Source organism: Stegastes partitus, unplaced genomic scaffold (assembly GCF_000690725.1).
Source record: "Stegastes partitus isolate 25-593 unplaced genomic scaffold, Stegastes_partitus-1.0.2 Scaffold512, whole genome shotgun sequence".
Classification (NCBI taxonomy): Eukaryota; Metazoa; Chordata; class Actinopteri; family Pomacentridae; genus Stegastes; species Stegastes partitus.
Genome location: NW_007578243.1, coordinates 101653 through 129094, shown reverse-complemented (window position 1 = coordinate 129094; position 27442 = coordinate 101653). Strand labels below are relative to the sequence as shown.

General features: G+C 41.1%; 1 protein-coding gene across 1 annotated transcript in view; it reads left to right on the top strand.

Moving 5' to 3' along the window:
• Positions 1 to 27442, top strand: part of kdm6ba (lysine (K)-specific demethylase 6B, a) — a 130252-nt gene that overhangs the window by 5976 nt on the left and 96834 nt on the right. Inside the window, exon 4 of the mRNA XM_008287672.1 lies at positions 14 to 47. The gene's annotated coding sequence lies outside the window, so the exon portion shown is untranslated. The remainder of the gene's footprint in view (positions 1 to 13; positions 48 to 27442) is intronic.

Sequence of the window (27442 nt, the reverse complement as noted above, 5' to 3'; positions counted from 1 at the left end):
GTATTTCCTACAGGGAACCACCTGGCTGCAAGCACCCACCTGCAAAGGTAAGACTTTTGAGCTTTGACTTTGACCTGGCCTACACTGACAAATGGGATGTGCATGACTTAACTGTTTGGACCTACTGGGACATCTGTCTCTCTTGTTTGTATGTCCAGTAGATATGTTTGCCTGAGCTTTTTGCAGAACAATGAAATGTTTGATTAGCTGAAATGTATTGAAATGCTCAGCCAATGAGAACAATATATCCATGTGGGCTGTGATACTGTGTACTTCAACCTACAGTTTAGAAGCACTTTAGTGCAAAGTGGTTGAGATTTGAAACCCTGCTGATCTGGGCTCCAATCATTGTAGAACTTTCTCTTTCAACCATTTCCATCTCAGCTTACAGCAAAGAAATCCACTTTAATTGCAACCATTAGAAAGGAAATTCCATTGATTTTGCTCTGTATTGGACTCTTGTTTTTATCCATTCTGTCTTTTTCAAGCCAAGGATGTGTTTGAGGTATAGAGGCTACCTCTGCCATACAGTACGTATCTTCAGAGACTGAAACAAAGTCGATGTGACTCTGATGATTTGCTTTGAGTTGCTGAGTCTCACGTTTAAAAAGTTTTCATTTGTTTTCTGTTTGTTCTGGCTTGTTGTTTGTTTGCTGGAACATTGCGAAACATGAACCAGTTAGTTAGAATTTTCTCATATTTTCCCCATTTGAAATGTAATGGAGGCCCAGCTGTCTCCCTGCCTTTGTGGATTGTTTTGGTAAACTCTATACCCTATAAAGGCCATGCCATGCTTGATGAATGCACAACTTTTTGACTGCTGCAGTTTTACATGTTAAAAATGTATTTCCACCTTTTCTCTTTTGGCAAAGGAGTTGCCATTAGAGACCACAGCCACTAAATGCCACATACATGTCTGTTTTACAAATTCAGCGGTCTTGCATAGGTGTGTAGGCACCTCATCTAACAGCAGCTTCGTTTTGTTTTCACACACACAGTCCTTAAACAGTCTCTGACATATGTCTCAAACACCCCCACATTTGTCTAACTTACTGTTTTGATCTCCCTCTTAGGGACAAAGACACACATTCTCTTTAATGCTGGTGTCTCCAAGGACCTCACCAAGTCTCACACACCTGGGCTTTTTCGTCACTGCAGCCCAGCTTTATTACATACATTTACACCTGGCCATGAATCAGGTCCATTACACACATGAATACAAGTGCAAAAAGGCATACAGTCCTGCTTGAGACCAAAAAGACAGCCACCATTATGCTTGTAGATGGATGCACAGACACATGTAGTGCATTCAGAAAGTATTCAGACTCCTTTGCTTTTTCACACTTTATCTTGCAGTCTTATGTTAAATTATTTTAAATTCAATTCTCAAAAACACTTTGCAGTGATCCTTGGAAGTTAGTTTAGGTGCCTTCCATTTCTCTTGATCATCTTTGAAATGTTTGTACACCTTGATTGAAGTCCATCTGTGGTTTATTTTTTGTCAATTTATTTGCCATGTCTGAGTAAGGTTTCGCTCTGACAATGCATGTTATAGCAAAAACCAAGCCATATGATCAGAGGAACTGCCTGTAGATGTCAGAGTTGAGGTCTGTAGAAGGCTTCAAAATATTTCTGCTGCACTGACCTTTAACAAACAACAAACATCTCTGCTAGGTATGTCCTCAGCCACTAACAAGAATCAGGATCAGGGCTAATCAGGGCATTTTTTTTTTTTTATTTACTAGCGCTGGCTCTTTCCCCTGGGTAGGAAAAGAGCCTTTGCTTACATCAAGTGTCAGAATGAGAGTGCTTAAGTTGCTTTGGACTCACTGTTTCAAACATTGTAGCTCTGGCCGATCGACATTAGGTGCCATAGATGTCTTTGCCATGGTGCCTGTTCCTAGCTAAACCGTGACATTGATCTGGATTTTATTGCAGAGTGGCTAGACAGAAAACTCTTGACAGTGGAAGACACATGAAAGCCCCCTTAGAGTTTGCAAAAGACCACCTGATGGACTTTCAGACTGTAAACTGTTTAGCTTCAATTCTCTGGGTCATGTCTGAAGAAGCCCCGGCACTGCTCATCACCTGCCAAATGCCATCCCAACAGTCTAGCATGGTGGTGGCAGCGTCATGCCGAATGGTGTTTTATCAGTCATAGGGACAGTGTGACTGGTCAGGGTCAAGGGAAAGCAAACAGCAAAAATACAGAGACATCTTTAAAGTAAGGCTGCTCCAGAGTGTTTAAGACCTCTGACTTGATCAGGTTTAACCTTCCAATGGTACAACGGAAGGCGAGCCAAACTCCCCGCTGCCCACTAATGCTGGACTGACTTGGTGACAACTCTGTGAATGTCAGAGACTTGAACACAATTGAACATGTTTGGAGCAACAGTCCCCATGCAACCTGACAGAGGTTGAGATGATCCACACCTGAATCCAGATATGCAAAGCCTGTCGCATCGTACCCCGAAAGACTGACAGCTCAGAGAGACCTGAAATCCCTGAAACTTAAAAATAGACTTGAGGCTGTAAACACTGCCAAAGGTGCTCCAGCTAAGTCCTGAGTTAAGAGTCAGAAAAACATGCATTTAAATGATTTTGCCATAAGGCAAATACTTTCTGAATGCACTGTATATATTGAGCACAGTATAGCTGCAGGCTTCTCAGGAAGCATGTTGTTAAGATGAATAAAGAGAGTGAGGAAGAATTACTTAAAGAAGAAGAGACAGCATGGCAGCATAGTGATATCATGGATACTCTAAGTCATAGAAGAAGTTCAAACAGTACTGACCAATAAAATACAATGTATGAATGATTGGTACGGTAAAAGAACATAAACTGATCTAATTTTTACCTCAAATGCCAGTCTAGTTGTGTAAGTTATGTGAATGTAAGGCAGCAGTGGTTTGTCATATCTAGCTATTACATATTATTTTACTATTGATATTACATGCATAGAACCAGAGATGGGATGAGGTTTAATGTCACCCACAAGTTCAGAGGGTGTTTTTCATTTCATCTTTCAGGAGTTTAGACTCAGGGAGCTAGTTCTGTTTTATGCATATAGTCAAGGCAACCTATTGGATAGCCTCTCTATACCAGCGCATTTCTCATTTCTCAGCCTTGAGAAATAGCTCAGAGCAACTGTGGCTCTGATTAGTGTTATTAAGGCTTATTCTATGCAGCTTTTTAGTTGGTCACCAATCTTTCTCCTTCTGAAGCTTTGTGAAGTTTCAGCATCAGATTTTTCAGGTTCTTTGGTAATTCTTTTCCACTTGGAGGAATGATGCAAACATGCAGATAGACAACCTAAAAATCAGAAACTGAGAAAGCTTTGGTGTTCAAGGGTAATTTTATTACAAGGTTCATGCAGTTAGGCTACCTGGGAATCACTGGTGTTCAGTTTGGCTTAAATGTCAAATGATTTCAAAGTTCAACTTGAATCCATTTAACATTTGAGTAATATTGCCCAGGGTCTTACTCACTTCTGTTGTATACTGTATGTGCCACAAGGCTAGATCTGTATTATGTAGCATAAACGTTGTCGGCTTGAGTCTGAGCCACAACCTTTTTGTGTGATTTTCCCTCCCAGCTGTGTTGGTTTGATTCCAGGGAGTTGCCTCTAATGCTAGTAATAAATCTACAGCTATAATGATGTCACCATGCTTGACTTATAGAGCCTGGCAGCACCCTTTACACCAGGGTTTTGATGTTGGCTGATTGTAAGCGAAACAATTCCATATGCAGCACCTGGGACCAGTTTGGTCAGATGGTTTATTTGGACAGGGATCTAGTTTAAGGCATGGTAGATGAGTGGCATATGTTTAGCCGCAGTTTGGAGGGCAGTAGGAGTCCACGGTGAAAGCCACACTCCTGCAGTCACTGATGGGGTGAATAAGACTAATTTAATTTTAAGAAAATGGATAACGGCTCACATATGTCCAAAAAATGTTTTAAAAGCGGTGTGACGTTGTCATGTTACTGATAAACCGAAGTGAAAAAAAAAAACATTCCAGTTAATTAAGCTTTGAAAAATGAATCACACATTACTGACCCCCAGAGATGTGGGTGCAACACTGCCCAGTTTGCTTTACTTACTCCCTCTGTCTCCCTCTGACAGTTTGCAAGTGTTTAGTGCAGCGTTTAAGAACAGAACATTAGGATTTCGCATCTGTTTTTCCCCCCATCAGCTTTGTCTACATACTCCTCCTTTTCTTTCTTTCAAATGTTGCAAGCCATGTGCCATCCACATGTGCCACACACCCTGTGGAGGCAGCACAGCAAAGGATTTATGCTTTTATAACATTTTGTGCTGTTGTAACAGTTCAAACTTTTTTCATCTTTAATGTTAACTTCATTTTGTTGCATCAGTAAAATGTGGATATTTTTTTCATACTATTGATTCCATTCCCTTCTTTGCTCTCTGCTACCCTCTGCGGCTGTTACCTGATGTTGAATAAAACCAAATTTCTAAAGAAATGTGAAGCTGTCTCAGACCCTGAGAACGAAGGGCGTGGGATTAAAAAGAACAAAATAATAATGCTTTTGGTTGAAAGGAGAGCAGAATTGAAGGCAGGATAGAAAACGGAGATTCAGGAAGAGAGGTGGTTAGAGCTGAGTCAGGATGCCCGGGGGTAGGACAGCAGGAAGCCGTGGGTGAGGAGGAGGACAGGAAGGAGAGGGAGGGGGAGTGACTCCTCTTCATCGTCCTCCTCCTCCTCCTCTGTCATCATCAGCAGTGTCATTGAGGGGAGGAGTGGCGTAGGGAGGAAAGGAGGAGAGGTGGAGCTGACATCATCCACTTCCTGGAGGTCTATGAGGGCGTGTTGCCACATTCTCCACATTAAAGCGTCATTAAAACGGTCACATGTATGCCATCAAAGGGCCTTTAATGCTTTTAAACAACAGCTGGCAGAGAAAGAAGAAATTCTGTGTGAAGTCAACCACTGCTAAAAAAGAATGAACGGAGAGAAAGACAGGGACGGAAGAACAGACAGAGCTGGAGATAAGAGGGATTTTTAAAGATGTGATGAAACAAAGAGATGTGCAGAGAGAGAGAGAGAGAAAGAGAGCTCCTCTGCCTATCTGGTTATATAACTTTCATGCGAAAAGAGGGCATTGGGTTTGTGTGTGTGCGTACTTGTCCTCATGTGAGCTCTCTTTGTAGGCTGTGGTTGTTTGTGTGTGTGGAGGGTGACAGAGTGTGCAATGAAGAAGATGCCCGACATGCCTCCTGTGCTTTGCTGTGCTTGTTGTTTGGCCTGCATTTCCCAACACGCCTCTGTTAGTATGCCGTGTGTTTATGTTTGTATGGTGTCTGTGTGCGTGCACTTCCACTGGCGTCTGCATAACTACATGTTTTACAGTTCAGCTATGTGCTCTATATACTTGGGCTTGGGCTATTGCTGTGACGTATAAGTCGTGATGTGTGCACCTGCCCCACTGTGGTTTTGGTGGCAGTTTGTGGAACTTATGTCGTGCAAGGTTGTGGTAATTTAGGCAAGTGGAGGGAATAGGAGGGATGAAGTACTATGAAGAAACATTAAAGTGCGTTGGCAGTGACAAAAACAATACTGTAAGCATTACGGCCGGCAATCCCCACTCTATTAACTCTCTGAACACCAAGCAGCTTCTGGGCGTTTTTGTTCTTGCCACATTTTTACTCACTGTGGACTTATTTTCCAGTTTCAATATAAAGTCCTGTACCTCTATGGAAACAGCATAATATTGGCTAGAAGTAGAGAGAGCTCAGAAATGTCTTTGGTGCAGTATGACACAGTTAAATTACCATAAGGGGGGAAGTTGAATTACTATGATTCTTTTTTTTTTTTGAAGAAAAGAAAATGAAATCAATATGAAATATTCAAATTGTCCACATGTGTTACCAATACTGAAAAAAACCCAACACATTTTTAATTTATTCCTACACTTGTCTCCTGTCTGTTCTATGTAAACACAGCCTGTAGCTCAGCACAGTTCAGTTGCAAAATCCCAGAATACTTGTTACATTACTGTTGGTCACAACAGGGTCCCTAAAGGCTTCCCATTTGCGATTAGGAAAACAGAATTATTTTGAAAAATTTTTTTACAGAATCCACTGACTGTAAAAGATGTAATTTTGATAAGTATTTGAATGCGATGTGTAGAATAAAGTGCATTTGATGAAATATTCTAACTTTTAGCATCGACTTGCTTTTTTTCTCTGACAAAACATAAAGTCACATATGATTTGTTTAGGAACTGTTGGAATGTTGAAAATCCAAATATTTTTTCTTGTTTTTACAGTTTCTGGCTTTGATTCAGGATGTAGTTTTGGCGATTTGAAAAAAAATAATATTCACCTTAAGCCCAGCAGCAGGTTTATTGTTCAGAATTTGAAAGTCAGGGTCAAGTGCTGCACAGTGAAAGGAACACACAAATGACTTAGAGATAAAAACTAAATCCAATCAAGAATAGTTAAGTAATTTATGTAATGTTAATAGAGGAGAAAGACAGACATATGACATGGGAGGCAGTCAGTTCTGCAGTCAAACCAATGTGTCCAAAAATCACATAACTGGCACAATTGCATTGATTGTTGTCTCTACACGGTGAAAGCAGTGTTGCATAAAGTGTGAAATTGCACAAGGGCCCTGATGAAGGGCAATGTGTGGCGAAATGTCATCTGACATTTTAGTGTGCCAGTTTGGTACTTTAATAGTACATCTGCAAGTGAACAACCAAGAAAAGTAAATGCTTTTATAGTGCTACTTCCAATATAAACTCTCTTTCAGACATATCCACATTGTATTTTCTGAGCATATAAAAAAACTCTAAAACGATGTGGAGAATAATGTAGGAATGTACCAACATTAGACACTGTTGATATAATAAGTAAACAGCTTGATAGTTTGATGCAAACCGCCATGAAAGAACATAACGAGAAGTTTGGTTGCATGAACAAACCCCTCGTGTACTCCCTCCCTGTCTCATTAACAGTCTGTTATATCCCTTGATAACGGAGTCCTTTCGCCCTTCGTCGCGCTCTCTGTGGCTTCCATGCCGATTTCCCGAGACATACTGGTCCTCGGCTGCCTGGATTCCTCGTCACCTCAATCTGCACCCTCAGACCTCTGCTGGTGGAGGCTGCAGTCAGCAGGGACTTGTGGTGTCTCTTGTGAGATGAGCTTTACGGTGTAAAAACACTTCCACCTATAACAACTTATTCCCAGCAGCCTGCTCCATGGCTGGTGGAAGTGATGTCAGGGTGTACATGAGGCCAGTGTGGGGATTATTCTGGTGATGCATGGTTCTGTTTACTTTGATAAATAGACGAGTGAATACATTCAAAGTCAACCTTTTTTTTCTGTTGTGTTTATCTCCCACTGCAGCTGAAAGATCAGGGCAGTCACAGCAAAGAACATGCTTTGAAAGTAAACAAAGTTATCTTGATTTCCACATTGTGCAGCTTACTGGCTAAAAAATTGAGTAATTCACAAATTAACACCCACAAGTTGAACATCTTTAATTGGTCTCAAGTATGTCTTGATTCATTGTTTTGTCTAGTGGAAAAAAAATACATTCTCTCTATTGCTTTTCGGTGAATTACCTTCATAGAGAGTGCAGATTTACAGCAAGTGTACTCACATCAGCTTTTCTGTATACCTTCATGTGGACTTATGGGAAGAAACATTAGCTGCAGCTTTTTCTGCTGTTGTAGGAAACTGAGTCGGGGCAAAGAGGGCAGAAGATGTGAACGCTCTCAGCCTAAAAAAAATAAAGAGATGTGGCTAAAACGCTTACACAGGCTTTAGTAGATGGTGGATGTGCATTCCTGTTGAAGAAAAAGTGTAAATCTCATCAAATCCTAGCTTCTCCCAACTCTCCCAAACCAAATCCCTTTCTTGAACAAATCCACTGCCAACCCCCCTTCAAAGTGGAAACAAAAAAAAAATCACTGCAGCTATAAGCTGTCTTGTGTTGTGCTCTCTCACCCTCGGACCCTCCCTTTCCACTATTACTCCCACTGTTTCTCCCCCAGCTCCTGTTCTGGCTTTCTGCCTCTCAGGTTTCTCCCCACCCCCCATCTACACTCCGTGGCCCCCCTTTGACCCCCTGTTACCCCACATCTACCCCTCACCCTCCCTCTCCCCAGGGCAAGCCCACAGCTCCCAGTCCTTTGTGCCTTCCTTCTCCTCCCTCCTCCTCCACCTCTGCCTCTCCCTGCCTTTGTGTGTGAGAGGCCAGCAAAGGGAGAGAGAAGAGGGAGGCTGCAGAGGAGAGAGTCAGAGAGACAGGATAGAGGGATCCTATAGATCAGATGTGAAACTAGAGCTTAAAGCCTTTTATTTTTACATGCTCTTACTTGACTTGGGGATTTACACAAAGCTGTTCCTTCTCTTTCACCCCGCAGAAATGTTGTCATTGCTCTTTTGTCTGTCTTTGATACACATCTGAACAGCAATGCACTGTGTGAACAGTAGCATACTAAGTATTTAAATGAATCAGAAAAGAGTATATTTCTTCTTACACTATGCCTAACTTGAAGGTGTAGTATGAGCTGCAGTAGTTCCATCGCTCCATGTGTGTCTGAACCAGAGGCATTGAGGCCCAGCACTGAGCTGTAGGCCACCTGCGTTTTTGGGAAAACTCAGAGACCAGCACGCAACCGCTGTAATTAAGCACAAAAAGGCGGGATATAGATGTGAAACGTAAAATATATGTCTCCGCTAACGTTTACGAGCACATAGTATGAGTAAAACTCAAGTTGTTATGTCACCTGTATAGACAGCTGGATTGATTAAAATGTGTATGGGTTCCATCAGTCATGTGTGAGATGGATGACTGAAATGAAACAGCTGGAATATCTTCTGTGGAGACACAGCTGTACAGGTGTTAGTGATTTTAGCAGACTGAACTGATATACTGTACAAACAGTCAACCAATGTCCTTAAAAATATAGGAAATAATGAAAAAAGTTTCCCCATGTACTTCATTTTCAGTTGTTTTGCAATTATATTTGTCTGTCAGAGCTGATGATGACAATATAAAAATGTCTGACGCTTTGTTGGTTGAGTGCAGAATTTTAACATTCGGTGTTTGTTGAACTTAAACAGCTTAGTTTACTTTTAAGTCATGTGAGGCTGTGACTTCTGCTTGCTGTTCATACTATGCACAACACATGTTGCTAAACAACTAAGAGAAAGACACACAGCTGTTGACTAAAAGTTGCATTCAATTTTGGATCTCTGTGGTTGACTGCTTACCCAGCCTGAGAATCGTACATATAAATCTCATTATTCCAAATTTATGTGACAGTATGAAAGTCAGTGATGTCCATATGTTTGTCTCTACATTTTCTACACAGGCACATGCAAAAACAGACCAGAGACCGAATTATACAACAAGATGTCATTGAGGATGAGCAGTTGATCCACATTGTAGATGCTTTAGGCTTATTTACAAAATATATATATATGTATATGTAGACCACTATGTGACAAATGATTTAAGTGGAGTTTATAAAATATGAGTCTGTGTGTGACAGCTCCCCTGTCTGAGGTGAAGAAAAGTACAAAGTGTGACATGCTGTTAGGTCCTTACACTTTCTGTCTCCGTGTTGGGGATCATTTACAAGTTATAATGAAGTTGCTTCTGTTGTGTCATGTTTCATAAATGCATGTAAGTTTCTCATACTTTGGAGATACTCATAAGGATTTTTCTGTTTCTGTTGTTGAAGGTATTTAATAAAGGTAGAGAAGCGACTTCTCCAAACAACAGGAAGCAACAAACTAAACTTCAGTTTCTCTTTTTCATTGCAGTAAAGTTGTACTTTTATAAAGATTTTAGTTTGTAATAGATGTAAAATCCTGTGTTCGGTGCAGCGTCAGAAGTAATGCTCGTGTTATACTGGATCGTCATGGTGAACAGGGAGTTGAACCAGAAAGCAAAGCTCCCTATTTACCAATAATTTATGTTCAGTCGTCAGCTATGGTCATGAGCTCGGGGTCGTAAAGGAAAGAATAAGATTACAGATGCAAGCGGTTAAAATGAGTCTTGCTGTAGAGTGGTTGGGTTGCCTTTAGATATAGGGTGAGAGATCAGATATCTGGAGGGAGTAAAGTTGTTGCTCTTTCACATCAAAATGAGCCAACTAAGGTTTTTTGGACATCTGATTGGGATGCCTCTTGGATGCTTTCCTTTGGACGTTTTCTGGGCATGTCCACTTGGGAAAGACTGCACAGAAAGAAGCAGATCTTGTTGGAGGGACTATATGTCTCATTTGGCCTGGAAAAGTCTCAGGATCCCCCACTAGGGTCTGGAAAACGTTGCTAGGTAGTGAAGAGTCTGGAAAGTCCTGCTTAGCCTGCTGCTGATTTGGGCTGCAAACTTTGTCTTTGGCATGATCTGGGATGTTTTCGGATCTATATTTGTGCTAAAATGTGAAAAAAACGTCCCTAAATTGCTTCACCAAGTATATAGCTTGCTTGTATGTTCCTATCTGTTAATGTAACAGCATGCAGTTCAGATTTATGCTGTGTTGAGAGTTGAAGCATAAATATTACAAGGTCCGACATATTAAGATTCATTCATTCAGATATGAAGCAGACATGTTCAGACACTGACAGCTAAAAGGAAAAGGAGTCCATGTCTGAAAGGGCTTTTGACATATACACACACATTTTCTATGTTTGCAGGCAGTAATGTTTACCTTTATTTCCATGTATTAACTTGGCAATAAAAACATAAAGATACAGCATAAAAATGTGTATAAAAGTTAGGGTTATTTTGTCCTGTGAGGCAGACACACTATAAACACACAGCACTGATTGGCCTTGGTGAACCTGTGCTCTGTGGTAATTACACTGGATATGCAGTCGATCCTTTTATATGTAAATTTTCTATAGTATTTCCAAGAAAGGCTCAACAGGGGGCGATAGAGAGCCTGACACTGACATAGTGTCATGAAACCTGTGCAAATTCATATATATATTTTGTTTTGTGTTTCTACTGTACTTTCAAAACCACTTGGTAAGGATGACACTGAATTCTAAACATGACAGTGCAAATGCTAAATGTGTCATTTTATGGTAAAGTGTTCATGCACAATAAAGGCATTTGTTGCCTGACCTTTGTGTATCAAAAAAGAAAAAGCAATCTATTTCTGTTGGGGGTGCCGCTGTTTTTGTGGCATTCAATCTTTGCCATAGACTTGCTCCATTTTTTTTTTTTTTGGCAGGGTTTGATACATACCTGAGCTTACAAGTCTTACAAGTCATACTTCAGGTACCTCGGGTTCTAAGAGCTTTATCCAAAATCCCATCAGTTTGTATTCAGACTTGATGACCACACAGATGGAACGGGTCACTGAGTTCAGACGGTGGAAATGGGCCATTATGGTGCTAAGAGGGCTTTAATGTCCATCTCTTCACGTCAACCAAACAAGCTGGCCAGACACCGAAGGCGTCATTCACCTACTGACCCACCTAAATGTCTCCCAGAGCTGCCAGCAGATAAACAACACCGCCAAACCTACACGCAGAGTGACATGTAAGCACTGAAACCGATTACACTTGTGGGTGTGTAAGTGAGCGAGTGAGTGAAGCAGACGTGTGAATGCAGAGATGAATGCGTTAATAAGCTTGTCTCAGTATGTGTACATGCATTATGCATTCACTGTCCAAAGACCCACAGCAACTCACATGCATTTTTAAAACCCAGGAAGCAGAAAGGTAGGTCACGCTGGGTGTATTTGCTTGTGTGTTTGTGTGTGCACCTATCTGCATGTATGTATGTGTGAAATCCACTTGCTGAGAGTGCACGCTCAGTAGGAGAGTGTATTCCTGGAAAGCCAGCTGCCACTCCTGTTATCACAGCTAACTCGATTAGAGGAATTTCTGCTGCCAAGCCCTCTGCTCTGAGAGCTGCAACAAGCATGCACACACCCACAAACAAACACACACAGAGCAGTGGACCCCTACTCTACATTTAATTAAATCTCCCCAAATAACATACACCAAAATTCCAACTAATGCAACATCATAACCACTGCGCTTACAGCTTGTGCCAGTAAAGCTCCATCAGTGACATGTATATAGATACAGCTCAAAGGCCCAATATTTACGTGACTGAAACATGCTTTGGCTAGCCAATCTGTCCATAAAATATTGAATTTCAGTGTTTGTTTTTTTTTTCCCCAGAAACCATTAAAAATTTGATGTTACTGTTCAGGAATGTCTAGTTCTTTAAATGAATTGCACCCCATGCAGCCTCCAAGATGGCATCCTAATATGTACTTACATTAACCGTGAATAGAAAACAACACTTTGCTTGTGGTGTACCAATTAGCCACCGCAAAGCAGAAATGTCAGTTAGGCAGCCAGCTTTTCATGTGAGGTGTTGACCTTTCCCAGTGATCATGCTAATCATTGATCACTTAGATAAACACAAGCTACCATAAGAGCCCATTATTGTCCCTCCCAAAGTCTTCCTATGGACGGCGGTTATAATTAGGCCCCGGGGTAATTGGCTGACTAATTGCTGTTGGTGGGGGGATACATACATCGCCTATCAGCAAACCCAAGGGGAAGCTGCGCTATTACTTTTAATTACCTGCTGTTAGGTTGCTGACCCTCGGCGCTGTTTTCGGAGCTGATGGGTGAGTTTTGTTTTGTGTGAGGCGAAGGGATACTGGATATCAACCTCCTCTACAGTGTGGTCACTGCAACAATGGCCCAGATGAATCGCTTCTGTCGTTACACACATGCTCGCAAATACACACTGTGGGATGAACAGACACACTTCCCTTGTTGTCCTCTGTGCACTGGCTTTTTAGGCAGCAGACCCATTCATCATGGGTATGTCTGTGGAGGAGCTGCTATTCATTGTCTCTCCTCCTGCTTATTCTCCAGGAGCCGGCCTGTCTCATACTCTATCTCTCTACCTCTCTCACTACTTGGCTCTTTGTCTCTCTGCCCCCCACCATCTCTCTCCTCCTGTCTTCATATCTTTGATACTCTCCCTCCCTCCCTCTTTCACACCCTTTATATATATCTCGCCTCACTGCGAGAACAAAGAGGACGTAGCCAGTTACCTTTTCGCGTCTGCCTGCCTGTATGTGTTAGAAATGTATGAAGCACTATGTCGAAACCACACAGCTAGTTTCTGCAGTGACACAGAAATCACTTGAACAGTTATTAGGGTTTTATGGATTATAGAAAGACAAAATTTGAGTGCATGTACCTGCTACGTAGCCTGCTGTAGTCCTCCACCTCCTGTAACCGTCGCTTCAACTTCTTTGAACTACAAGTAAGATATTATAAAGACAAAAATACACAAAGGCTGCCAGCTTGAAAAGAAAGTGACTTTTTAGCAGCTACCTGTGATGTCTTGAGCTGAAGTCGAAGTTGTTAAAAACCTAATTTATGTCTATCCATCTATAGACATCCACTTCAACAGAATTTACTGTCGGTGTTTTTTTGCAGCTGCTCGTCATGTGCAAATTGAGACAGTTGGAGTTAGTCTTGACAACTTTTAACAACACACAAACATTTTTAGTGTCGTTGTTTTGTATTGGTCACAAGTGACTTTCGCAAGCTTCAGTTTATTAGATAAGACACAGAGTTCTATTTCATGGTTTACATAATTCAAAACAGTCTAGGCTGAAGTTTGAAAATGGGCCAAACTTTGGGCTCTCTTGTAATTCCTGTTGTGTTCACATATATTTCAGTCTATCAATAAGTATTGATTCTTTTCAATTAAAGACCAGCAGAAAAACGGTTAATTTGAATTTAACCTCTAAAGCTTTCTTGTCAGGTCAGACAAATAATAATTTTAATATTAATACAACAATTGAAATCAAACACAAATAAATGCATTTCCACACATAAAGAAAAATAAATAGGGATAAAGGACTGATCTCACCTTGATAGACATTAAATAAAGAAAGCAGCAAAACCTGGAAGTGCAGGGCAGGCAATCGGGAGTTCCAAAGGGTTGGCATGGACAGGTATCACCGAATAGAGAACCCCCCACTGACTACTGTGGGCACCCTGATGTCAAGTCTGTCAGCCCTTGGAGCAGGCTGCCACGAGCATGTGCTTCAGTAGAAGTGGTGGGAGATACAGGGTCGTGAATGTTTTTGATCCCAAAGCCCATCTTGCATGGGCAACCACTGGTCTCAAAGCCTCCAACAGAGGAGGTCCCTGTCCGTGAGGGTGCAGAAGGGGTGATGAGGGGTCTAGCCAGTCGTGGACAAGTGCTCCTCCGGAGTCCTGCTTGGAAGCCACAGGAACAGAATCCGAGGATGAGGGGGCTCTATTCTCGAAGTTATGATGACAGAACACCCTTGGGGTTTGTTCATAAAACCCAACTTTGCATTTTTGTGATTTAATTCATGGCAGATTGCATCTGATGCATTGATGAAGTGTCTGTTGCCGGTACACATTACTATCATTTCATGTCGTAGGCCTAAATTGTAACCTTACTTTGTTGCACTTTTATCTCATCCGCAGTTGGTGTGACAAATTTTATGTTTTAGGTGATCAGTATGGATGTGATGGAACAATGGGGAGGTTAGGAGACGTACGTCTAAATAAAGAGGAAGTGGATTGGTGGTTTAACAAGACAATAAGAGACCTCTGTTTGCATGACCATCCCACAACCTTCACCATATGTTGTTATTATCAGCATGATGGCAATGCTCCCCTAAGCGCAGTGAAGTAGTCGTTTTAGTCCAAACCACAGTATTTACTTAACCACTACCAAGTACCTGCCAAAAGATTTTCCCAAAGTCAGGGAAAATAAAAGTAAGGTTCTCCTCACTGCTTTAAAGATTACTCTTTCCAAAACCCACCCATTCCCTATTTCCATGGATGACTGTCTGGTCCACATTCCCTCCAAATCAAAAGCATTGGTGCCATATTTGACAGTATGCTTTCCTTTAGCCTCCATATCAATAATATTTCACACATTGCCAATTTTATCTACATACCATTTAAGGACCTTATTTATACCTAAAAAAAAAACCCTGTTTTATTGTCTATTTTAGTCTAAATGAGGCCGTAATTAGCAAAATGATCATCATGCTCTATGGATGGAGACTTGAAACTACCAAGTGAGACCATGAACAGTCTACAACATTAAACCCACCTGTCTAACATTGTGTTAGTGGTTTTTCTGTTGGCACTGATCTATGTACAGTCTATGATATCAGGCCGTTCTTGCTGGTTGTCCCAATACAATTCTCAATCAACTGGCATCATTCAAAACACTGCTGCTGTAATCATCACCCACACTGGATGTATTACACCTTTCCTGCTCTATCTCCACTGGCACCATGTTCAACAACAAATTCATTATCCCCTTCTGTGAGCGTGACCCGTAAAGTTTGGAACGAGGAATCGGAACAGACTCATCAGGACTGCTTCGGGAGCACAGACTGGAGAGTGTTTAGATCTGCAGCTCAGAGAGGAGACGCTTCTGTGGATCTAGAGAAATATGCTGCTGCTGTGACTGGATACATCAGTACCTGCACAGACTTCATCCTTACAACAAAACGCTGCAGGATCTACCCCAACAACAAGCTGTGGATTAATGGAGAGGTGAAGTCCAAGCTGCGTGCTCGCTCTGCTGCTTTTGCTTCTGGTGACTCTGACAGATATGACCTGCCAAGATCCATCAGGCAAGCCAAGAAGCACTACAGGCTGAAACTTGAGGACTGTTATAACACCTCAGACTCAAGGAGCATGTGGCAAGGACTTCAGCACATCACTGGCTACAGGCAGAGGAGCTCGTGGTCAACATCCAGCCAGGCGGGACTAGAAGACCATCTCAACGAGTTCTACTCTCACTTTGAGGCCACTAACACCAGACGCAGAGAGGAGCTGCCAGTCTCCAACGACACACAGGATGCCCCTCTGTCAGTACAATCAGTAGAGGTGCACCGGGCTCTGGGCTGGATTAATCCCCAAAAAGCAGCTGGCCCAGACACCATCCCGGGCTTCGCGCTCAGAGCCTGTTCGTCGGATCTGGCTGATGTCTTCACAGACATTTTCAACCTTTCCCTGGTCAGAGCGAGTGTTCCCTCCTGTTTCAAAGCAATCACCATTGTGCCCCTCCCAAAGAAATCCCCGATTGAGTGTCTCAATGACTATTGTCCCATTGCATTCGCCCCTATTGTGATGAAGTGCTTTGAGAGGATAGTCATGGCACACATCAAGAACATGGTCCCCCCCACACTCGATCAATCTCAGTACGCGTATTGTCAGAATCGCTCTACTGATGATGCTGTGAATGCTGCACTTCACACTGTTCTCACGCACTTTGAGAGAAAGGACACATATGTGAGGATGCTGTTCGTTGATCACAGCTCAGCATTTAATACTGTTGTCCCTCTGAGGTTGTGTGAGAAGCTGCTCTTCCTCAGTCTGACACCATCCCTCTGTAGCTGGGTGCTGGACTTCCTCTCTGACAGACCTCAGTCAGTCAGAGTTGGGGGCCAGTCATCTGGCATCAGAAAGTTAAACACAGGCTGCCCCAAAGGCTGTGTGCTGAGTCCAATGCTCTACTCCCTCTTCACCTATGACTGTATGGTCACTCAGAACAACACCAGCATTATTAAGTTTGCTGATGATACCACAGTCATAGGAATGATCACCAGAGGGGTGGAGACGGACTACAGGGCTGAGGTGGCCAGACTTGTGACGTGGTGTCAGGAAAACAGTCTCTCCTTGAACACAAACAAAACCAAGGAGATGATTGTTGACCCAAGGAGGAGGGAGGTGCTGCATTCCCCCATTTACATCTGTGACACTGAGGTGGAGAGGGTGGAAACATTCAGATTCCTCGGCACACATATCAACAGTGATCTCACCTGGTCCCACAACATTAAAGAAGTGACAAAGAGAGCGCACAAACGGCTGTACTTCCTCAGGAGGCTGAGGAAATTTGGGATGCCTCCCGAAATCCAGTAGCTTCTACAGAGGTGCAGTCGAGGGTGTGCTCACCAGCGCCATCACTGTGTGGCATGGGAGCTGCTCCCTGCAGGACAGGAAGGCCCTCCAACATGTAATGAAAACTGCACAAAACATCTCTGGAGTGGCCTTCCCATTGATGCAGGACGTCTACACCATAGGGTCATCAGGAGAGCCCACAACATCATTAAAGACCACACACCCACAGCACACACTCCTCATACTGCTGCCGTTAGGGAGGCGCTACAGAAGTGTGAAGTCAAGGACCACAAGACCGTCAAACGGTTTCTTTCCTCAGGCCATTAGACTCCTGAACAACCACAAACAATAACTGATCACTGCTGTTCAATGTACAAACAATTCCGTTAACATGTGTCACCAGGCACTGTGCACTTTAAATGTTTATCTGCTGCTACATCACCTCAACGATGCTGCTACTTGTAAATAGTCTATATGCACCTTTGTTTCTGTCTTTTTTTTTATTCCTTTGTATCTATTTATATTATTGTTTTTTTGTTTGTTTGTTTTTATACATATATTTATATTCTGTATTATGTATATGGGAGTGTGCAAACGAGACAGTTTTATTGCCCAGTGTTTAACTGCTGTCTTTCATGTTGCGCATATGACAATAAATATCTATCTATCTAGCTATCCATCTATCCATCTATCCATCCATCCATCCATCCATCCATCTATCTATCTATCTATAGATTCTGTTTCTCAGTTTTAAAGCCTTCCATAATCTGGCTCCCCCATGCCTTTCAGACCTTCTCCATCCTTACACCCTTACACCATGCTTAAGATCCTCTTCAGCTGCTCTGCTGTCCTTGGTTAAAAACCCAGAGCTTTCAGCCGCTGTGCACCACAACTCTGGAACTCAATGCAGCTACACATCCTTGCAATTCAAACATTACTTTTGACTAGTTTATCTATTATAAATCAGCTGTAACCTGGTCATACTGTCCATGACAGATTCACTTTAATTTCACCTTTAGCTATTGAAGAACTTGTGGTATTATACTTTGATGGATTAGAAGGTGTCCTTGGGTGTTTTAAAAGACACCAATGAAGCTTGGAGATAGTGCTGAAAAATTTTCCACGATAAAATGTTGAATTTCAATCGACATTTGACATTATTGATTGTTTACAATTACCTTTTTTTTTTTTTTTTTTTTGTAATAAAGACCAAGACCAAGGTTTAATGTCAATATAGTCACCTTCTTACTGAATCTAACTATTTTATTTATCAAGATACACTGGTAATTAAAACTGAGTGAAACAGAGATTTAAACAAAAAAAAAGGAATATAGGCATGATCTTACCTTGATACACATACAAATAAAGAAGGCAAGTAAAATGTGAAGGCACAGTGGGCTTGCAGGGCAAAGTAGTCGCAACATGTGGACCTTAAGGTTCTGAGTGGCTGGCTGGGAACAGGCATGCCTAGGGACCCAGTGCCCGCCTCTGTCCACCGGCCTCCACCAGAGGAGGTCTGGCATGGGGGTGAAGAGAGGCTCAGACAGCCGCAGACTAGCATGCCTTAGGAGACCTACAAAGAAGTAATGGGCAGAATGACAGAGGTTAAAGGGTCTCCATATTAAGGTTTTCATTGCAATGTGCACGAAACTATCAAACTTTCTTTCAAACTATTTTCTTCTTACTATTTATGAAGTATCTGTCATTGGTACATATTGCTACTGTTTTATCACCCAGGGCTAAATTGTATGTTTTGTTGCACTTTTATCTTATAACTAGTTGTAAAAGTTTGCATTTTAAGTTTAATTCATCAATATGTATAATTGGAAACACAAAGCGACATCAGGCATTTGGACAAATTACCCGAAAATACATGTTTATGTTGATGTGATGAGACACAACGATGTGACCTAGCAACCTTATATATCATGATGCAAACAATCATTTCTAGCAGTTTTGGAAGGCTCAAATACATGAAGTTTCTGATAGGAAATCACATCAGAAAAGGCTTCTTCGTGTTGTTGTCTTGACTGTCTGTTTTGCTCATTACTTTGGAGAACTTATTACTTAAACCTACAGAGATAAATGTGGATTTCTCACAATTTGGATTGCAATGTACAAAACAAAGAGTAACTACATTTAGCAAATAACCTTTTTGTGAAGCACTCTTGTGCATGCTGTAGCCATGAACGTGGCTGCATTCATTTAAACCCGATGCGTGTAGAACGAGTAATTGAAATGTCACCAGGTCCTGAAAAGCTACACTGCCAGAGTGACTTTTACAGAAAAAAACAGCTTGACATCCTATTTAAACGTGGCGGCAACATAAAATTTCCACAGCATTTACAGAGCAATTGTACATATGTGAAAGGAGCTTTAGATAAATGCTCCTCCTTCAAACCTTGAGTGAATGTGAGGGAGGACTGTGAAGATGATTGAGTTGAATTTGGGGAAGCAAACTGAAAAATGGAGAAAGGCAGTGCTGACATTGTGTTTCTTCTCTTCATAGTGTATTTCCTCTGTTGTCTGTGGTTGATGAACCCATTCCATCTCTTTGTGCGCCTCATTGTTGGTAACACACATTCACAGGTGTGGAGACGCAGCAGAGTTAGCTGAGCTAGCTTGTCTGCCATGTGAGTTTTGTTTATTTCTGGAGCTCTCAGACTCATTGCTTTTGCCTGAGCTCATCAAGGATTGGTCAACTTTGCACTGTATGTACAGTGTTGTGTGTGTGTGTGTGTGTGTGTGTGTGTGTGTGTGTGTGTGTATTTGTGTGTGTGTGTGTACACTACACAGGCCACATCCAGGGCCAAGAGCAGGGTTGTGTTGCCATGGTGAAAATGAAATTCAAAATGCAGAGTTGCAAGGAAGCCCGTGATTGGCTGAGGAGCCATGCATGGGATTGTGATGCATGCTGTCAGCTGGCCAATGGGACTCGGGCTGAGCCAGGCCTGTTGCTAAGGGGAGTAGCTTGGAACGGAGTCAGCTGGGTTTTCTCTCTCGCTCTCTCACTCCCTCACTTCTTCTCTCCTGCTGCTCGCTCTGCCTTTGCCCTCATTGACTCCTTCTCCCCCCTCCTTTCTGTCTCTCCATTGCTCTCTCCCAGCATTTTCTTTTCTTTTCTTTTTTTTTTGCACTTCTACACGTGCAAAAGGGGAAAGAGCACATGTTGAAAAATTCACTGAATATTTCATGGAGCTTGTTGTTTAGGGCTGGGGCCATATCCATAGAAACCATGCACATGAAGTGGCGTGTTTGCCTGCATGCATGCAAGTTTGCATGTTTGTATGTGTTTATTTTATCGTGTTTGTGTGTCTGCATCTGTCTGGGGGTTTGTTTATGTGTGATTGTCCTTGTCTCTGTGAGTCTGTGTTATTTCTTTGTACCTTTTTTTGACAGTATATAGTTTTTTATCTGAGTATTTATTCCTGTCAGGTCTTTTCGGTCTGGAAGACGTATTATGTTTTCGCGTGTTTGTTGTCAGACGGTTCATGCGGGGGACCTCTCTAGGGACTTGTGGCTCTCCAGCTGAACAGGGGTGTGTTTGAACGTGAGCCAGGTAACATTTGGTTCGCACCTGCTGTCACACAAAGCTGAACCCCCTCCACCCTGTCAGTACCCCAAACTGAACTGCTTGGTCATAACTGCTATTGACTTCATTTTATGTTGAGTAAAAATCTATGCTTCTGCAGCAATTTGTATCAAGATGTAGTCAGTGATTAACCATAAAAAACTGAATAAATAGGTGCTTTATGGATACAAAGCATAACACATAAAAAACGAATTGTGAAATATTCTGAGGTGTCTTGGATATACAGTATAAGGTGACTACTATCAAGCAATGCGATGACATGGCAATGACATGTTTCAGCTCGTTCCTGATGATATGCTTCAATGGTTGCCTTGCCAACACTTGTGCATCCAAGGTGTAAGGTAATGGTCTTTGGGGATTTATGTGTTTTTACTGTAGCTTTTCATGCAACCTGAACAACGGCTTTTTCATACATAAGCAGAAGCAGAAGCAAGTGGTGTGTGTTTGTGTGGGTTTGTAGTTTATGGAATTCAAAAATTCAGAAAAGGATAAGTGTATGTCACGTATTGTTCAAATCACAAAGCAACATTTTTGCAATATTTGGCGTTATACATGAAAATCATTTACCTTGATGCCACAGTAAAATTCTCTTGCTGTTCAATTTCCTTATTGAAGTGTGTACAGCCCTGTGTAATATCACTTAAATGTTCAATGATTTAAAGCAACCTTAGAACCCCTATAACAATTTCATTATTTAAAATGCAGGTGCTTCAGTGGGAACAACAAAAGGCAGTCAACCAATCTTTTTTTTTATTTCTTCAGTATTTTACACTTTTAGGATACCAGTTTTGCACAAATTTCAAAGAGATATTCTGCCACTCTCCAGAGACTTTATTTTTTTTAGCTGCTCTTTGCCGGAGGGGTTGTTTAGCTCTACCTTTCTCTTTAAAATACTGAAATAGTTTTTACTGGATTCAAGTCAGGCGACATTCTTGTCCAGGTCATAGTTTTCACTTTGTTCTTCTTTAAAAACTGTTTGATTGTGTGATTTTTGGCAGTGTGCTTTGGATCGTTATCATACTGAAATATTCCTCTTCTGCCAAGCTTCTGCAGACTGGGAGTCATATCGTCAGCTAGTATTTTGGTATATCCACAGGCATTTATGATGTGTTCTATTAATGTCATCTTCCTAAAACCCTTTGCACTCATTCAGCCCCATATCCTCACACTGCCACCTTTGTTTTCGACTGTCGGGACTATGGATTCACTGTCATCATCCTAGCCAGGTTCATGGCAAGCAAATAAGTTCTTACTCTCATCTGATTTGAGAAGAGGCTGCCGTTCAAAAGTTTTTTAAATTATTCTTAGTAATGTTTCATTCTGCCGCTTTGTTCCAAGCAGCAAGCAAGGACTTTTTTTTCTTGGATGCTGTCTATAAAGACTGTTACTATGCACGTTCCTTCACACTGTCTGAGCTGCCACAGAAACTCTGAATTCCATTATCTACTGTACAAAGTGTGAAGCACTAGCCCAACTGTTTTTCAGTGATGTATTGCATACTCTATGGCGTCATTGCAGCTCTGATTCGTAGTACTATGGCTCATTATGCATTCTGTTTACTGCTGCATCTGTGCTTTCACTGATTCTTAGTTGCTCAGTCACCTTCGTGTACCCTTTCGCATATTTGTGTAAGTCTCACAATCACATTTTTCAATTCCTCTGGTAATTTCCTGTCCATGTAGAGCTGTGATGCATGAATCAGACATCAGTTTTGACATGTAGATAGACACAGCCCATAGATCTAAAGCTGAGACAGTTCTGGAGTTCACAGGCAATTTTTAGAACCATGTTCATGTAGCAAGTGTGATTGGAACTCACAGTTTAGTTTTAGTGATCGCAGGTGTATTCAGTTTTTGTTGCAGTTTTTTTTTTCTACCTTTGGGCTACTTTTTTTTAAGAAGTCTTTCTAAAGTGTTATTTGTTAGTGAGAGGAAAAACTCTACTTGTCAACTTAGAAACGATGTAGATATTGAGAGGTGATACAGTTTTGAATCATTTGATGTTGTGTGGGAGTGTGCTCACTTTTGTTGTATACTGTACACAAAGGCCAATTTGCAATAACCTGACTTGGACATTTCCGCTTTATTAACATCACTACCATTAATCCGTTGGCCTCCGGTACCATTATGTGTGTTAATGACACACATTGTGCATAGGAGTAGGCTGTGGTATTGCGTGTGCATCCACTCATGAGAATGTGGGTTAGCATCAGTCAGAGAGTCATTATCATTATTTATTTATGACTGAGTTGCAGGATGAGTTGTCAGCTGTCCGATTTTATTTGTAGAGCATTTGATTTGCGCATGTTGGTCTCCAGGCAGCACAAGCAGAGCTTAATATCTAGATGGAGCTGAACAAGGAGATCTGAGATATTGTACTGAGTCATGTTTTACTCAGTGATAATCAATGATCAAACTGTTCCAAGAGGCCCAGCAGTATGAAGAATGACCTTATTGTTTGTTGGAAAGGCAGGCATATTGTACGTCACCTCACAAGTGGACACAAGCAGAAACAAAGCATCCGCTCTCTCTACACATTTTTCTGTCTCTCCCCCTCCTGCATGTTTCCTTCCTTCTCTCATGTCCTCCTTCCACGCTTCCGGTTTCCCTGACTCTCATCCTCTCTTTGTTCAGATTTCTGTCTCACAGGCACATTCTTTCACCTTCTGCTGTCATTTCATAGCTTTTTCCCCCTTAGCTTGTGTCTTCATGAGACCAGTTTAAGAAGTGACGACATTTTGGCCGATCCTCACTTTCTCACACCTCTTTAAGGGCTGTGTGAGGGTTACTGCTTGATTGTAGGGTAAAAGGCTCGGAAATGTATTCCGTCAGTAAATGTTCTCACAAAGATATCCTCACAAATGTGTGTGTAATGGATCTATTGTGCCAGCGGCTGCCAGGGGAATCACTGAAGTGCAGCTTCCTACTTATGAATCAAACTCCGCTAATAGAGCATTGCTGCCTTTGAGATGACATAACATCCGCGTACACACACACGCCACGACTATCCCATAGCCCCCAATCATTCATTCATAATAATGCTGGCAATCACTTATTCATTATAAGAGATGGAGGGAGACGAGAGATGAGGGGAGAACTGGGTGGCACTTCATGTGAAAACAAGGCAATTACAGGCATTATTAGTTGTGTGTGTGTGTCTGTGTGTCCGTGTGTGTGTGTAAAGATGAGATCAAAAGCAGGAGCCTCAGCTGGCTCTTAGCTCTCCCACTGGTTTCATTTTGGTTATCACCATGGCCCTTTTATTGATACTGTGTGAGTGTGTTTATCCATGTCTGTGTGTGTTCCCACTACGTGTTCACATCGTGCTAATGTAACAGGTTTGCTAAAATGGAAACAAAATATCCAAACTAAGCAGGAATGCGAACATTTAGACATGCTTTAGTAAGCGGAGGTGCGTTTTCAAGAACACACCCGCGCGCACATTTTCCACCACCGGAACAATGGAAAACATACACGTGCATGGACACACACTCGGAAAGTTTTCTTGTGTGCACTTGTGCAGTCAGTGGGACTTATTGAAAGAGAAGCAAGGAGTCAGCCGCTGTGTTTGTTTAAAAATAGCAATAACACACACACACACATTCACACACACACTCAGCTTTCAGCTCAGAAATAGAAGAAGCGAAAAGCATTCTGAGTGACTGAGCCAAGTCTCTTTCCCCGTCTTCTCTCTTTTTTCCCCCCACTTTTTTTTTTCTCCTTTTTCCTTCTCCTCACTCCCCTTTCCTTCTTTCTTCCCCTTAGCTTGCTCTAAACTCCATCCTGTACAAGCAAAGAGAAACAGAGATAAGAAGAAGTAGGAAGCAAAAGAAAAAGGGAGGGAAATGTTGAAAAATGCAAGCATCACTGCATCTGTGGGAATCCGGCATCTCAAGTTTGCATCACCACATTGAGCACGTGTTTGGGTCAGAGGCACATGCATGTTTCAAGTCTGCATATATTGAAATGTCTGTGGTAGATGGTGATGCTAAGACTTTGGATGGTGGAGTTTCAGTAGTCTGTCTCTCTGCTTTACAGGCTGAGATTTAAATAGAAGCAGAAAAAATATGAAGGTTCAAAAGGAAAAAAGAAATGAAAGCGAGTGAAAGACTTAGTGCACGGGGAGAGCAGGTGTCATGGTGAATAACAGAACACACTGTTACTGCCAATATTTATCTGTTTACACAGAAAAAGTTCCCTTCACAGTGTGCATCTGTGTGTTTTCCATGCAGCTCAGTGACAGTTTATTATCCCTCTGATCACTGCTCTCCACAGAGAGAGCATCGGAGGAGCAATGGAGAAGTAGAAATTTGATGTCGGAGAAGATGAAGAGAAAGACGGAAGGAGGAGAAAGATGAAAGGGAAAGGAAAGAGAAAAAGAGTATGCAGTTTAGGATAATGTCGGCTTTGAAGAGAGGGAGATGGAGGGAGATAAAGAAAGAAGAACGGAACAACAATAATGCTTTCTCTATTCCTTCACCTGCACACTTTGTGTGTTTTTCTCCGTTTGTCTCTATTGCTTTGCTCTTGCTCTCTGTCTCTCTGTTATGGGTTATTTTTGTCTTTTACTCTGTCTGGCTGTCTGTGAAAATGCCATGCTACATTTTATAATAGAGTGGTAGATAGCAACTCTTTCCTCTTTTCCAAATGAGCCTCAGCAAAGGGAAAAATTCTAAATTCAAGTGCAAATAAAACAGGATGAGTGCTTCTGGCTTTCTGCCTTTGATGTGCTGCTGAAACTATAATTATAACAAGTTGAAATGCACATGAATGAGCCAACAAAAGAAGTAAATACAACCATGGAGGGGAACGTTTCGCTGTGAAACCTGAGTTGCTGAGATGTGATATTAAGAGGGTGGAGAGTATCAAGGGCAACACTTTGCCTTATTCACACATTTGATTAAACAGTGGAGTGAAAATAAAAGCAAACTCAGTCAGTCTTTTGACAAAATGACAAACATCATACTTTGGCTTAGAAAAGCTGGAGAAGCTGTCCTGAAGCCATTTGTGGCTCTGCAGTTGAGAAAAACAGTTTAACCACAAAGTCTATCTGCTGTTTTGCAACTTTATCATCACATATGAAAAACATTTTGGACATGTACAGTTCCATTAGATACGGGGGAAACTGCACCTGCTGGAAATATATATATATAAAGTATACATATGTAAAGTATATCATGACGATGCCATGATTTAAACTACTAAATTCATTTTTTTGTAGAGAGAAATGCATTTTCAAAAGCATGAAAATATCACATAAAGTAAACTATTAAAAAAAAAAAATCTATAAGTAACGGACTGTGAAAATCTGACAGCAAGGGCGCCCAAAAGTATATGTTAAAAAAATTGTGGAATACTGTAACTTGTAAAGATGGAGAAAATGACAGCAAAAATCTGTAAAATACTATTTAAGCTAATTTTAGTAAGTGCAATTTTAATGTCACAAGTTATAAAAGAAGGTATTACTTTTTGTAAAAGCACAGTTTTGATGTCAAAATTATATATACTCTGTTTTTTCAACATGCAAAATATTACTTTTTTCTGTGATTTTGCAAGATGTTATCTGTAATTTAACAAAACAATAAAATCTATACAATGATCTGTAAGAAAAACAATATATATATGTATTAAATCAATTTGTATTCCTTAATATACACAGTTTTCTTTCAAATAATGGCAAATAGTATTTTTTTGCAGATTGAAATATTGTAATTTCATCGTCAAATGTTGCAAAAGAGAAAAAAAAAGTGAAATTCTGTTATTTACACTTTGCCCTGTTTTCTTGTTTGTTGTTTTTTGTAATGGTTCACATTTAAATAATACTGTTTCTGTGGTTTAACTAGTTATCTCTATTTAATGAATTAATTTTTTTTAGTCTGTAAAATAAGAGTAAATTAAAACAAATAAAAAAATACAGTTGCAAAACTGTTAAATGCTAATTTTTACCTGGGTGTCTCCCAAAAATGATGATCCCATACAGTTAAACACCTTTCTTATTTATGTTTTGAGAGAAATGTAATTTAGTCTGGTGTTGATTTAGGTACCAAAAACATGTTTAAGGTTAAAACAATGTCATGGTTTGGGTTAAAAAAAAACAACAACAAAAATTTCACTACTTTTGAAGCTACGATACGTCAATTATTTGTCATACTCCAAATATTCATGCATTGCTTTAAACCACACTGATGAATGTGAGACCTCTTCAGTATCAGAGGTTTATCTCAGCACTGGAAGGCTGCAGTGATCGGCCCTTCTCTCACAGCTGTGTGTCTCAAACATGTATCTATACAAGTATACGTTGTAAGGAATATATTAGGCCAGGTTGTATGTGTGAGGGAGAAAAACAGTGTTTCTCAGAACAGCGTAAGACAGGAAGACAAAACAAGTTTCTCATTGAAACAGTTTCCTTTTTGCTTTTTCTTGTAACTACACTCGTCACACTGATATACTGTGGCATGGTTATGGAAACAATGGACATGTAGGTCGGACCAAAAGGTGTATTTCTTTTTTCTAACTTCCGCACACATAAACAACATGAAATTCTAGTTAAAGGAAGTGGGTGTCAAAGTAGGGTAAAGATGTCTGAGAAATACGGGAGGAAGCAGCAAGTGGCATTTGCTTCTGCTCAATACAACTCTGTTCTTAGGACTTTCCACTTGTGTCAGTTTTTGTTTTTTAAGAATACATGTCCTCGTTTCCTTTAATCTTACTGAATCTGAACGTCTCAGCTCAGCTGTTGGTCAGACCTGAGTCGCTCATGGCTTCCCATTTGCACACAGGAGTGAAGAGCTTTTTGTTTTTTTTACAGAACCTTGGGACTGCAATTAGTATATTTTAAGTGAATCTTAAAATAAGATGTGTAGAATAACTGATTTAGATAAAATATCGAATATTGTTGAGCGGAGACTTACATGACA